Source organism: Marmota monax, unplaced genomic scaffold (assembly GCF_021218885.2).
Source record: "Marmota monax isolate L192 unplaced genomic scaffold, Marmota_monax_Labrador192_F-V1.1 WCK01_AAM20220418_F8-fsc00031, whole genome shotgun sequence".
NCBI lineage: Eukaryota > Metazoa > Chordata > Mammalia > Rodentia > Sciuridae > Marmota > Marmota monax.
Genome location: NW_026695197.1, coordinates 5,869,872 through 5,885,695, shown reverse-complemented (window position 1 = coordinate 5,885,695; position 15,824 = coordinate 5,869,872). Strand labels below are relative to the sequence as shown.

Genomic DNA, 15,824 nt, shown 5'->3' with positions numbered 1-15,824 from the left:
TGAGACCCTGTCTCTAAATAAATAAATAAATAAATAAATAAATAAATAAAAAGGAGAGATTGCTCAGTGGTTACCCACCCTTGGGTTCAATCCCTAGTATCAAAATAATAACAATAATAATAATAGTAATGATAAAATAAAAACAAAAGAAAAAAATGGAATTTCGCAGATGTGGTTAAAACACAGATCTTGAAATAAGGAGAGGGTCCTGGGATTATACAGTAGGCAGTAAATGTAGTCTTTCTTTTTAAGAATTTTTTATTTGTTTTAATTAGTTTTACATGACAGTAGAATGCATTTATGCACGTCTATATATCATACATAGGTGGGGTATGATTTCTCATTTTTGATTGTACATGTTGTAGAATCACATTGGTCATGCAGTCAGATATAAAGTACTAATGCCTGCTTCACTCTACTATTCTTCCTATCTCCATATCCTCTCCCCTCCCCTCCGTTCACTCCCCTCTTCCTAAGCTAACTCTAATCTTCCCTAGTGCCCACCTCCATAGTTTTAATGTCCTTAGAAGAAGGAGGAAGGGGAGACTTTACTATAGATAAGGTAGTAAAAGACTGAGGACAGAAGCAGGATATTGAAGTAATCCAAGGAAGTGACTATAAATGAAAAATACAGGCCCCCTCCAGTACATAGAAAAGGCAAGGAAACAAGTCTCCTGGAGCCTCCAGAAGGAAGAGGCCCTGCCAACACCTTGATTTGAGTCCCATGAGACTACTGTCTGACTTTTGGCCTTTACAATCATAAAAGAATAGATGTGTGTGATGTGGTAGTTTGTTTTAGCAGCCGTAGAAAATGAATTCTTTGGGATTATGACGAGAGACTGACGTTCATGTTTTGGAGGCCTAGAAGGAGGAGAAAATAGGTGAGGCTAAAAAAGGCAATAAAAATGTAATGACTGGAAACTTCCTAAATTTGACAAAAGATATAAACCTAAAGGTTTAAGAAACTGAGTGAAGCTAAATGCCACTCTCAAATAGGTTAAAAATTAAAGAAATTATACATCGGAGTCAAATTTATGAAAACTAAAGACATAAAAAAGAGAAATTTTGTGTACAACAAGAGAGAAATGACACTTTACCTACGGGAGAACCCAAATGACAGTGGATTTCTCACCAGAAACCATGGAAGCCAGAAGGAAGTGACATGACAGTTTTCAACATTCAAAGAAAAGAATTGTCAACTTAGACTCCATATCCAATAAAAATGTCCTTTGTGAATGAAAGAGGAAAAGGAGACCATTCTAAGGAAAACAAAGATATTTTTGTTACCAGTAGATCCGATCTGCTCTCAATGAATGACTGAAGGGAATTCTCAAAACAAAGAGGAAACGGTAAGTAAGGAATGTTCAAGCATCGATGATAATAAAAGAACCTGGCAAGAAAAATATAGATAAATGTAATAAATTTCCCTTTTCTTCCTCAACTTTCTAAATTAGTATTTGACAAAGGCAAAAATTATGACATTATCTGATGTAGTTCTAAGTGTATGCAGAGAAAATATTTAGAGAATTATAAGTAAAGGAGCTAAAAAGACATGAGATTTGTACATTCACTAAAATTTACAAAATGATAATAGCAGTAGGCAATCAAAAATTATATATATATATATATGTATATATGTATATATGTGTGTGTATATATGTGTGTATGTGTGTATATATATATATATATATATATATAATGCAATACTTATAATGATCTTTGACTATACAAAGTAATACACAAAGCACTGTATACTGGAATTCTAAAAATGTTCAATTAACTTATAGAGTGGTCAGGAAAACCCCAGAGAAACTAAAACCAGAGAAGAAACAAAAAAAAAAATAAAGTAATAGACTTAAGATATGACATGAATATTTACAATAAATGTGAATAGTCATAATAATATATCAAGACACAAGGCTGACAGAATGAATTCAAAAACATGACCAACTATATTTTGTTTACAAAGAAATCAAATAATATGTAAAAACATAGGCAGGTAGAAAGTAGAAGGATGGTGTGTTAGTCAGCTTTTTGTGGTTGATCAAAATACTCAATGAGAACAACTCACGTGAAAAAGTTTATTTGGGGTCATGGTTTCAGAGGTCTCATTCCATAGTTGGTTGAGTACATTGCTGTGGGCCCAATGTAAAGGAGAACAGGATGGTGAAAGGGCATGGTGGGGGAGTACTGTTCACCTCATGGTGACCAGGAAGCAGAGAGAGAGAAAGGGCAAGGGGTTAGAGGGAAGATGAACCGTTCCAGGGCATGTTGTGCTGTGACCCAGTTCCCTCAGTCATGCCCCGCCCGCCTACAGATAACACCCTGTTCATCCAAACTAGAACTGATTAGGTTACAGCTCTCACAATCCAATCATTTCACTTCTGAACATTCTTGCACTAAAGAAGTTTTGGGAGAACACTTCACTTTCAAACCTCAACAGATGAAAATAGAGACATCATGAAAATGTGAATTAACAACAACAACAACAAAAAAGAGTGTCTACATTAAGATCAGATAGAACTCTGAGCAAATAAAATTATCAGATATAGGAAGCAATTGATATGTAATGAAGGAAAAGTCAATACACCAAGAAGATTAAGCAGTCCTAAATAAGCATGCAGTAAATGATGAAGCTGCAAAAATTATTATAAAGTCAAATTGGTAAAAGTCAAAGGAAAAATGAAATGAATAAATTTACGGATACAATTAGAAATTTTTACAGACTCTCTGACCAATAGGACCAGTCAGAAAATCAATGAAGATGTTACAAGCACCTAGCAACATCAATCAACATGTTTAATCAGTATTATAGAACACCTTACTTAAAAATAGTCAAACACACATTCTTTTCGAGTGCATGGAGCATAGGCCAAGATATACCACATATTGAGATGCAAAATAAACCTAAATAAACATGCATAGATAAAACACTGTCCTCATGTGACAATGGCCGAGTGAGACCTCAGAAGAAAAAAACTAAGAAAACATCAATACCTTGATCTTGGACTTCCAACCTCCAGAAATGTGAGAAAATAAATGTCCATTGTTTAAGCCACTTAGTCTACAGTATTTTGTTATGATAGTCCTAGAAAACTAATACAAATATTAAAGAAATATTACCACATTTCTAAAGAAAGATTAATATTAATTGTGCATATCTTTTTCAGAAAACAGAGGAGGAGGAAGCACATCTCAATTCATTTTATGAAGCTAGTGTTATCCTAATAGCAATTCCAAAAATGAAAACTTCAGGCTAATAACCCTTATGAACATAGATATAATTTTAAACAAAAATCAGCAAATAGACTGAATGATGCATACAAAGAATTATATACATAATAACCAAATTAATTATTGCAATCAGTGTGCAATGCTGCCTTAATATGTTTTCCATCATAGTTCAAAAACAAAGAAAAAATAAATGATCATATACGTTGGGGGAAAAGTATTTGATAAAAATCAATACCCATTTGTGATTTTTTTAAACAAAAGTTCAGGAAAAAAAGGTGAAAGGAGATAAAGTTCTTCAACTTGACATGTACAAAAACTACAGATGACGTTTTACTTAACAGTCTAATTGCTTTCCTCTGAAGATCAGCAGCAAGGCAAAGATGTCTGTTCTTTATCATTCTTATTCAAGTACTAATAGAAATGCTAGACAATATAGCAGAGCAAGAAAGGACCCAAAAGGCACACATAAAAATAAGACTGTTACTCTTTTTAGATGATTTGATCTATATAACAACTCCAAGAAAAAAAAAAACAGAATAAGTGAATTCAACAAGTTCTCAAGATATAAGACAAAAGTACATGAGTCATTTGAATGCCTCAGGTTACAATTTGAATCTATAATGTCACCCCAAAAGTTCACGTGTTGAAATCATGATCTCTAATGCATCAAGGCTCAGAGGTGGGGTTTTAAGCCATAATGAGAGCTATACTCTCATGAATGGATTAAGTCATTTGATGAACTAATAAATTGAATGGACTACTGGGTGGTAACTGGAGGCAGGTGGGTTATGGCTAAAATAAACAGGTCACTGGGGATATACCCTTAGGGACAAAATCTTGTTTCTAGTTATCACTCACTTTCTGTTTCTCTGCCCCTCCCTTCCACTATGATGCTTTGCCTCACCTCAGGTCCAGAGCAATGGAGCTGGCCAACAATGGACTGAAACCTGAAACTGTGAGCCAGATTAAACTTTTCCTGCTCTAAGTTGTTCTTGTCAGGTATTTTGTTACAGCAATGAAAAGCTAACATACCCAAACACTGAAAAAAATACATTACATTTAGAAATGCTCAAAAAATTAGTTAGATATAAATCTAGGAAGACATGTACAGGATCTGCATCTTGAAAAATCATACTACTGATAAAAGTTAACAAAAAGAATCTTAATAAATGGAGAGACATACCATAATTATGGATTAAATATCAATTCTCTTCAAATTGCTATGTAAATTTAACATAATTCCTTTCAAAATTCCATTCAAAATTTTTGTCAGTATAGGAAAAATCATCCTAAAATTTGTACAGAAATGCAAGGGAACAAGAATAACTAAAATCATTTTGAAAAAGAAGAATAAACTAGAAGGAATCGGTCTATATGATTTCAAGATTTATTATATTGCTACAGATTGTGTGATGCTGGCTAAGGGTTATACACAGAAAAGAACAAGGAACATAGAAACATATTGAAACAAATATTTCCAATGTAAATCACATATATGACAAACGACTGTTATTTAGTACATATTAGAACACACAAAACGTAATAATCCAATCCAAATATAAAATGCCCTAAAAACACGAAGTGATATTTCATCAAGTGAAATACACAAATGACACATTAACACATGAAAAAAAATGTTCAATAGCATTACCTGCTAAGGAAATTAATACTAAAGTCCTGATGAAATATTACTACAGAATTATAAAGATAGCTAAAGTGAAACATAGCAATAACACTAAATGCTGGTGAAGATATAGAGAAACTTAATCTCTCATCCACTGTTGATGAGAAGGTAAAACAGCACACTCTGGAAAACTCTTTGGCAATTTCGGATAGAAATACACATGTAATTCTTGCAAATTTATCCTAATTAAATTAATAATTACATTTAGACAAAAATATTCACATGAATGTTCATGTCCATTTTTGTTATAGTATCCAAAAACCGGGAGAAAAGTCCAGATGTCATCCAGGTGAATGGAAAAATAAACTATGGCACATGTATATCACAAATTACTATTCAGAAACAAAAAGTAATCAAGTATTGAGACAGGCAACCACTTAACTATCTCCAGAGAATTACACCAAATGCAATATCAATGCCCAAATCTTACATACTATGTGATTTCATTTGTGTAGCAGTCTTGAAATGGCATAAGTGTGGAAATGGAGAAGAGATTAGTGATTGCAAGAAGTTAAAGGGGCAGAGGTGGCTAGAGCAGAGTTGTTATGTCCAAAAAAGAGCAACAGGAGTCATCCTTATGAAAATGGAATTTGTTTTTCACTGTATCACTGCCAATGCCCTGGTTGCAACATTGTATTATAATTTTTCCAGAATGCTGACAAATTGAAGAAAAATGGGTAAAAGTACCATGGGATCTCTCTTTTTTATTTCTTAAAACTGCCAATGTCCAATTATATCAAAATAAAAAACAATTAAAAATATGGATTGGAAATAATCTAACTATGGAGATTATGTTTGACAAAATAAAACAAACACATAGTATAATTCGTCTGTTTATCCATATTCCTTTTTACAATACATGATAGCACAAATGATATTTTTTTCCAATACTGGTCAAGTGACAAAATCATACCCACATAGCTGTTCTGATTTCTATACCATGTCAATTATATCAAATCTGTTCAGAAAACAGAGATTGGGTGCTGTGTGTAGGTCTTGCACTATTCTTAGCTCACACTTACTATCAAATAGACTACTTTATGCATTCACTCAAAATAAACCATAGCTTTTATCCTCATTCTTTAACTAAACAAAATTCCTGCCAGAAAAAGTTGATAGTATCAATTTCATAAGTTTAGCCTCTGATTTCCTTGCTTTGGGCTTTTTGAAAGAAGAAACTTTCTTATTCTGAGTTCTAGAACACAGATGTTGGTACTTTTACATTAAATAATAATATTTTAGTGACAAAACTATTTAAGAAGTTTGTTAATTTTATGTTGCAATTATTAGGTCTTTTTACTAATGTAGCTGACTTTTTTCTACCTGGATGTGTGATACGATTATATTGTCTTATATCTTTAGGTGAAGTGTAGCCATGTGACTCGCTTTGGAAAATGAAATGGGAGATATGAAATATGAAGTATGAAGTGGGAAGTGCCAGTTCCTGCAGAAGACTGTAAGAACTGGTGGTGATTAACCATGTTTTCATGTGCCATGATAAACGATGAAGATGTTCTGGATGCTAGAGGCTTTACCAGCTTAGATCCCTGAATAAGCAAGGTACAGAATAGAATCTTTCATTGACCAAGATGAGAACAAAGCATTAGCAACAAATAAAGTTTGTTTTCTTTTTCAGTTACTGAGAGTTATTATCACAGCATAACCTAAATTATTATAACTGATTGATGCATTTTATATTTACATTAAATATGCAAAACTCTGCAATAAGACACTGCACTGTGACATTAAATTATAAATGCAAGTTAATGAACCACTCATGGGTCCGCTCAATGACATTTCCAGTCTAACAGATACATGCTAAAAGAGTCAAATAAAAATCAAGTCTTGTGTCTTTTTGCTTATGAAAAAATCAGGAAGATAGTTTAGTAGCTACTTTATGATGTCAGGCTTTGTGTGAAGCTGACCATACAGAGAACGATGTATCACATTCCTCATAGGGAAATATGAGTCACTGAAAATATATTTGCCACCATGAGCAATTCTAAGAACTTCAAAGAAAAGCTGTGCACATTTGCACATGTGTTCTATGGATGAATTCAAGGTTAATATTATTACTACTCATATAAGCTGCACATTACCCATCATTTTCAGACAGAAAAAAAAAAACATTTACTGACACTTATCATCAGAAACTGAGCAAAGTTTTTTAATGCCATTACCACAGTTAACTCATCAGTATTTCACTTTGTCAATGACATGTGCCATACGACTTAGTTAACATTATCTGCAAGATATAAAACTACCAAATTATCCTCCATAATTTTTATTGTAACAATTACATTGATTCATGTCAAAATATCCCAATGTCAAAATTAGCAGCGTCTTTCTAATTGTGTCAAGATAAATCATCAGGTTGAGATTAGACTCTACATCTTCTTTTCAATGCATGCGCCAGACAAAGAAACCAGAAAAATGTAACACAGTAATTTAAAATTCTTAAGTTTATTAAAGGTCATAGAACCTGTAAGTATTCAAAACATTTCCCTAATTATTTGGAATTCTAAATGTGTTTACTGTTCATTTTAAAAATTTTAATTTTTTTAAAGAGAGAGAGAGAATTTTAATATTTATTTTTTAGTTTTCGGCAGACACAACATCTTTGTTTGTATGTGGTGCTGAGGATCGAACCCGGGCCGCACACATGCCAGGCGAGCACGCTACCGCATGAGCCACATCCCCAGCCCTAAAAATTTTAATTTTTAAAAATGGTACTCAAATGACCATTTCTGCAAAATATATCATATATAATTAGGAATTTCTCATAATCTAGTAGTCACCAGTCCTTGTCCAGGTATTCACATATCTCTTTTCTTGTTTTATATGTTTTTGTCTATAAAACATGGGGCAAAAAGCATTGACATAAAGCATGTTCCATTTTTTCCACAAATTTTTATTAAGGAAAAAGAATCAAAATATCAGGTTAGGAGGTGTCAAGATTTTCAACAATAATGGGAATTTGGTGCAGAAGTAAATTTTTTGAACCAGATGTTATTCATCAATAGTACTATAAGTTTAAAACCCATCTCTAAGAATGTGACAATGGTCATGGTTATAGTCATGCTTTTATTTCAGTTCTTCCTGCTATAAAATAGAAGATAATAGATGATGATAATTCAGTCAAACCTCATATGGCTATTGTGAATTATACATCAATGAATTCAGATAGAGTCCATACAATGATATCCAGTACACAGTAGTGTCCAATAAATTTAGTCACTATATTGCTTAACCTTGTTAATACCCATCTCCTCAGCATATCCAATATTCAACCTCATCCCTCTTACTCTGAAACCTCTTCTTTTCCCTTGGGCACTTCAGAGAATCTAAGGGACTATAGAATAAACCCACTAAAATTCTGCTGGAGACATTTTGCAGCCTTAACAACAACAACAAAATACCTTACATTCACAAACCTACAATTTAAAAATTTTGAAAGTTGCTAGTGCAAAGAAAGAAAATGACTATTTTTCACTAAACATAAATAACTTTTTTAAAAAGTGGATGACAACCAGAAAAGAGCAGTACATGCTCTCTGTACTTTAAAAAGTATTGAAAGGAGTGTTATAAACCTCCCCAGGTGTACAGGTGGATACAGAGGAAATAACAGGACTCCTGATGAATAGGGAAGTAAAATGATAATTGGAGAGAGACTCCTGTCCCTGACTCAGAAAATAATTCAGAAAATTAACATTCAAGCATTTAGGAAGATGACTAGACTTGACAAACTCCTCCTCACACATCATTCCTCCACAAATATGTGACTTCTCGCTTACTTTGTGCATCCTGTTCTGACCTCAGTGTCTAATATACAATCTCCTATTATATATTTTCATAGAATTCCTTCCTTTGTTCAGAAAACTTACATTAACTTCAAAATAATCTCTTATTTTTATAATTATCTTGTGAAAACTTGTCCTTTGAACTATCAGGGCCCACACACTTTTCTGCTCAACCCTGATGCCCAGTTCACTGCCTAGTGTCTGGAACTGATGGACTCTTCAGAGGTAGACAAGATATAGTTCTCCCCAAACCAGAAGGGTGAACTTGAAAGGCAAAAGTCAGGTCAGAACCACCACGTGAGATCAAACTAGCAAGAAAATGCTGTCTCTAAAATAAGTAACAGAAGCTAGAAAACTGGAACAGTTTTGAGTCAGTTAAGAAAGGGTCTATGTATGTATCATGGGATTTAATAACAATATTAAATAACAATATTTTATGCAACATTGAGAAAATTCAAATTTAATTCTAACATCAAAAACGCTTGTTCTTGATGGTATGTAATCACCGTGGCCACTAGCATCCCCAAGTAAAGATGTGGACACAATTCAGATGTGTTCAAGGATGGGGCACAGGGAGTTAACCATTGAAGAGCAAGATAGTTATTCTTATGCCTCCAGGTCATGTTTATGATAATTCAGTTGGATTTTTATCTCCTATGAAGTTGAAAATATGGTTTGAAAAATTATGTATATTGGGTTTAATTAAATGGAAAGATAAGAATGAAAGGAAATTTATGAACGTCAAAATAAATTTGAAATTCATTATATGATGACACAATTAAGTTTACTTGAAAAAATAACAAAGACTTGAGATGGGGGCTGTGGCTCAGTGGTAGAGCACTTGCCTAAGTGTGAGATACTGGATTCAATTTTCAGCACTACATATAAATAAATAAAATAAAGGTCTGTTGACAACTAAATATATTTTTAAAAATGATTTGAGACATCTGTCCAATAAAATGAACATTATGAACACACCATGTTAAGCTCAAATGAAGAGTAATTTTCTAAATATGTAAAGTTAGAGTTCACCCTAGTGAGACCTTTCTTTACATCATGGTTCATTTAAAACAAGAGGAGATGTTAAATGTATTTCAACTTAGAACTAATGAGAAAATTTGGTTTCAGTCTTCATTGCTACACAGTTTTGCAGAAAGGACATAAAACTGACTAAAAGACATGATGTACATGAATGCCCTCAAAATATACCCTATTTTTTTTAATCACTGACAGTTGAAAGAGAATTGTATAATTCTTCTTTTAAAACTGCCTGAACTCTTGTCAGAGTGATTGAATTAATGATAATTAAACTTGCTAAAAAATTCTGCAAAATGGTGTTCTGAAGGAAATGAGGGTCGTGTTTTGAACAAAGAATAGATTTTAATAACTTAGGAAGTTTAAAATTAAGTGTAAACAAATACATAGCTTCAGCTATCCATTTTACAATAATTTTTTGCTGATAAATGTTAACTGCTGAACATCTTTGCTGTTCAATGTGACTTTAATCTATAATTATTGTAGGAAATTGTGGCAAAGGAAAACTACTCAAAGAGTTTTTGCCATAATCATAATATTAAAATTGGAAAAAGAGTTCATTGGCCTGAATGTGTAGCATGTAGTCAGTTAAGAGGTTCAGCTCATAAAAAGAGATGGAAAATATAAAGTATAGAAGAATTTAGGTAGGGCGAATTGTAAAAGGACACACCAAAGGGTAACTGGTTTCCAACAAGTAATAACTGTATGACCTTGGTTGGCTATGTTACTTCACTCATCTCTGCCTGGACTTTTCTCATTTATAAATGTGGATCACTTTATTTTCTCCCACTCATGGTGGTGTAAGAGTTAAGAAAATGAATAAAGCTAAACCACATGGAACTGTGGAATATGTGGGGAGATGTTTTGTTCTAAAGTTTCTACCTTTAGGACAAGAATAAAAGGCATATTTTTGCCAAAGAAATTAACCCATTGAGTTCCAAATTTTCAATGTTGCCAATATTTCAATGAAATTGACACGGGTGCATAATAAGTTGGTTGGAAATCATAATCTAGAGCTTCTAAATCGTTTTTACGTATTCATATATGTGGAAACATATTTACATTTTCAAATGCTCTAATCATTCAAAAGATAGAACTCTAGAAACATTTATTTCAGCAGTTGTCATAGTGGTATATTTATTTGTTGCTTACTTTTTTTAAATAGGTGTCCCACATCTGGGAAGATGGAACTTAATGGGTTAATAACTACGAATACTACAACAATAACAGCTTTTTCTTTAAAAGGAAACAAACACATTAAATATCAAGTGACCATGACAGGTAAAAGAAAAATGTGAATGTAAATGTCAACTTTAAAGACTTTTTTTTTTTTTTTAGAGTAAGAATGAAGTAATCGGGGATATCCTTTACTGAAAGTTTACATCTAATATCCCCATACACTCACACTTCGCACTTCTGTTCCCAAAGCCATGCCCGGAGCCTTCCAAACAGCAAAGTTTTACTGTCAAGTACCAGTAATGGTACCACTGAGTCCCAGCACCCTTTAGTCCCTCTTCCTCTTTGGCTTCTGTCTTCTGACAGACACCTCTCTTCCCCTCCTCACACTTTGGGTACCAGAATAAATGCCTTCTGTCCAGCCAAAAACTCGGAAATGGGCAACAGGCTATAAAAGCTGAAGACACTGGAGTACCGCGCCCACCCGCCCCGCCGCCCCCAGTCCCCATCGCCCACTCCCACTCAGCCCTCAGCCCGCACCGCGGTGCACTGCAACACTCGCAGACGCCGCGGGCTGGAAGAGATCGCGGATTCCCTGGTCAACCCGCCCCCACCACCCCGACTGTTCCCAACGTGAGTGTCATCCTTAATGGAGGTGGCCACGCCACCTCCCAGCAGCTCAGCCCACGAGGACCACCAAGAGGACAAACCCAACAAAACAACTCAACCCGCGTTACGAGGGAGTCGGCTGCCATCGCCACCCCAGGAGCGTTGCCGCGGCGGACAGCAGCCAGGGGTTGCTGCGCTGTCTGGGCCGTTGCGGGCGGCGGTGATTTACCTGCGCGGCCCCGCGCCCCCGGGCTGGCCATCCTGCAGCAGCTGCTACCGCCGCCCCGTGGGCCCGAGGCGCCGCCCGCCGCCCGGGGAGGCGCCGCGCCGCAGTCCTGGCTGCGGCGCCCGGCACATGCTTCGCGCTCGCTCGCCGCGGCCAGCGCCCGCGCACAGGTGGGAACCCCGCGTGTGGGCGTTCTGGTGAATCCCTTCCCCGCGGGCACTCTCCGCCGGCTTCCACTCTTGACTTTGCTCGGTGCGCGGCGCTTGCCCTTGCTCTATTGCCCAGTCGCCTGTGCCCGCGCCCCAGCGCCGTGGGCGGCTGCGGTCCCTGCGCAGCTGGGGCTGCGCGTCATGTGCACCTCCAGCCCCGCGGCGGGCTCCCAGGCAGCCGGCGGCCCGGGGCAGTACGCAGCGCCCGGCCCGGCGCCCACTCCCCGCGCCCGGCACACCGACCCCCTCTATGCCCGCGCCCTCCCCCACTCCGGAGCTGTCAAGGAAGAAATCGCCGAGCACACACCTTGGAATGGACGGGCGCCTCAATCTGCGACTCGCCAAACTCTTAGAAGGTGTCCGTTGGTCTGTAGGGAGGTTTGGACATGGAGTAGGAGCCGCTTTCTTATTATTTAATAATGTTGGAAGTGCCGGGTCCGCTGCCAGAGTTGTGGGTCATGTGGGCACAGCAGAGACTGGCTGCTGCCAGTACCAGGGTTTCCTGAGGATCCTGAAACTATGATCTCATCCTCCTCATCCGCCTCCCCCGCCCCTCTCTCCGCGGGCGCGCACGCACAGCACACACATTCTCTCTCTCTCTCTCTCTCTCTCTCTCTCTCTCTCTCTCTCTCTCACACACACACACACACACACACACACACACACATACACACACACACACACACACACACACCCGCGCGCGTGCGCGCGATCTCCCTCTCCCTCTCTCTCTCACACACACACACGCTCACACTGCTTGCACTACCCTCTTTCCTGAACCAAAATATTCCTCCAGGGAAATAGAGTGTTCAGGCTCCTCATTGAAAAAAAAAAATCCAGATAGAGATTTTTCTCTTTAAAAGCTTGAGTTATGTGCTTTGTTTATTTCCTAGTTTTCCCTTACATGTGCAAGGGAGACGAACAGAACCTCATATTAAGATTAAAAAGAATCTTACTCTTAGGTTGACCCAGATTTTGGTCAGAACTCAAGGACTCAAACAGTGCAATTTTCATTTAAAACCGTAGGCAATAATATACCAGGCTCAAATATGGAATAGTAATAATATTTAGATGTGTGTATTGGGTTTCTATTCCAAGCTGCTAACATTTCCCAAACATTACCTCATTCATTTGCAGAGCATCATTGCAGAGGAGGTGGATGAGAAGGCAGAGTATTGTCACTTCAGGGACACAGAGGTTTAGGTAAAATAACATGACCTATCCAAGTACACATAATAAGTCAATATCTCACTATAAATATTAATTGCACAGCTATGCATAGGTTACATGTTTACTATAATCAATTCCTGGAAACTTGGGTTAGTGAAAATAAGGGAAAAATATTTATTGTTTTTTGTTTCCTGCCAACTGAAATTGTAAAACAATCATTTTTTCTCTATTTATATCTTCATAGGTTTTTCTTTTGTGTATCTGTATAAATCTCCAGTTTCATGTTTATTTCTTTGTGGGGGGGGGGTAGGTGTTTTGTGTGTGAATTCATACTCCTTTGGGTTTTTTAATTCCCTGGATCATAGTTTCAAGTAATTTTAGTTAATGTTTTTGGTGTTGTCACCAATTTAATGATCTTTGTTGTTCACTCAAGCCCCTTGTAAGTGCCTGGTGTATCTGAAGAGCTGGGCTATGTTTTGAAGGATATAGAAAATTTTAATACATGGTACCCACTCTCCATTAGTTCATGTCTATACATACTGACTGGCTACAGATGAATAACTTTATTATTTGGGTGTTATGAATTTCTTACTTAACTTTGGTTTCATGTTAAAATAATTTGATTTGTCTCTGTCATTCATATTTGTCTGTCATTGATGCCCCTAGCTTCTAACGGGCCAAGATTATGTGTTTAACTTTCCCCTCTACCTATATGTGGACCACACTCACATAAACACCAAATGAGGATTATTTTAAACTATGAAAGTTCTCAGGAAGAGCACTCCTGGGTAGTTTCTTTTCAGGTACCAGTAAGAAACTTTAGCAACTAACTAGAATTTTAATAATCCAAAGAGAAGAGAAAAGGTGTGTTAGAAGGAATGGGTCAGGGAAGATGGTAGAAGAAAAGACAGTAAGAAAAAAGGGATCTAACTTGCAAGAAGAGTGAAAAAACAAGAAAACAAAAGGAGAGCGACGACTATCGTGTGAAAGCTAATACTTTTCAAATTTTACTCCATGGAAAATAAAGTCAGGAAATTGTGGAGTTTCTTACTGCCATCAAACATTTTTGATAAACTTAGAGGAATTCGGTGGCAAAGACACAAGGTCTCACAGAGTCTTCACTGAATAATCTCAATTTCTGAAAATTCAAGTATAAGTCCAGGATCCACTAGAAGAAATAAATAGACTAACCTATCAATAATGTGTAATAATGAAAATAACAACAGAAATCAAAGTCATATATTTAATGTATATTTAATGCATACATATTTCAAAGAAGAAGAAATTAGTACTGAAATTCAGGGAGGTAAGTGGGAAACCAAAGGCACAGATACATTCAAATGAATAATAAAGAATCAAGCTTGCATCATTTAAAGCAATATAATACTACTAATAATATTTTATATTTTTAACGTACTTTCAGACTTTTAAGTGCTTTTCGTAATTTTTTTCTGAACTTAAAAAATGATTAGAGGTAGGCATCTTTGTTTGGGGTCTTCATTTTTAAATATGATAATTCTCCCTAACTTTCTACATGTTGTATGGAGAAGTGCTGAAAATATTTTCTCATTGTTTTGAAAATATCATGTATATTTTCTAATCATTCAGCCCTAAACATATTGTTCAGCATACTTTTCTTCAGTCCTTCTCATGAACAACATAAATAGATGCACAGAATGTAACAGTGATTTATAATCCAGGATATTACACAGGCTATTGGAGTTCAACCAGAAGCTTTAGCATGTAGCCGACTCTGATGGTTTTGTAGTATCTCTGGGAGATTTCTGCAAAAAAAGGTGAAGGCCTAATGTGAACAGCAATATATCAAGATAATTTTCCTTTTGATCTGCGTACTCATGTCAGCATTTGTTTTAATTAATTAACGATGTATTTAGGCTTGATGATTATAACATGTTTCAGAAATGCATTACAACATCAGTGGGCTTGACAGTCACTAGCAGTTCATATCAGAATATCTTCATTTAGGAAAAATATTTTGGATGTGGTTATGAATAAATATTTATGGCTTATACTAATTTAGGCTTATCTTTACCAAGGAAAAGAAATTATTAATGTTTAAAATGTTGTTCTTACAATTTCTTGATTTTTAAAAACAAGTCATAGTTCCCATGAAAACGGCCATTGGTAAAATCAGGATGTCTTCTAGGTTAGAGCAAGACTTGGTATGTGCCTATGATTTAATATGTGGTATTTGATGAGTGTATATGTACCATAGGTCAAATAAAAGGATTATTATTATCTGCATACTGGTAATAGTTTGGGAGCATAAGGAACAAATAATTTTGGAGTATTTTCGAAACTCACATGATAATAATAAAATGAAGATGGATTCAAAAGAGTTGAAGAAATAAAGACATTGCTATTATATCAGTTAGGATCCCTCTATCCCCTGTGATTTAGGGATAGATGATTTGCAGGTTGAATAATGCAAAATAAACAAATTCTATTCTGGGTAGATTTTTAAAATACATTAACATTTTAATTTAAAAGTACATTAACAGTGCAATAGATCAAGAAAACGGATCAACTGAACCATGGCTTAGGAAATTCATGGTTAATTGTCCCCCCCACCCACTGTGTGAGCTACAAAATTCTTAGTCCAAGGTGGCTTCTGGGCATTATTATGAAGTAAGATTAATATTGTACTCCTTTAAAAAAAT

General features: G+C 35.9%; 1 protein-coding gene across 2 annotated transcripts in view; it reads right to left on the bottom strand.

Moving 5' to 3' along the window:
• Positions 1-12,508, bottom strand: part of Dtna (dystrobrevin alpha) — a 359,640-nt gene extending 347,132 nt beyond the window's left edge. For both annotated transcript variants that reach the window (XM_058573947.1, XM_058573944.1), the window contains exon 1: positions 12,281-12,508. The gene's annotated coding sequence lies outside the window, so the exon portion shown is untranslated. The remainder of the gene's footprint in view (positions 1-12,280) is intronic.
• Between the last annotated feature and the right edge of the window lie 3,316 nt (positions 12,509-15,824).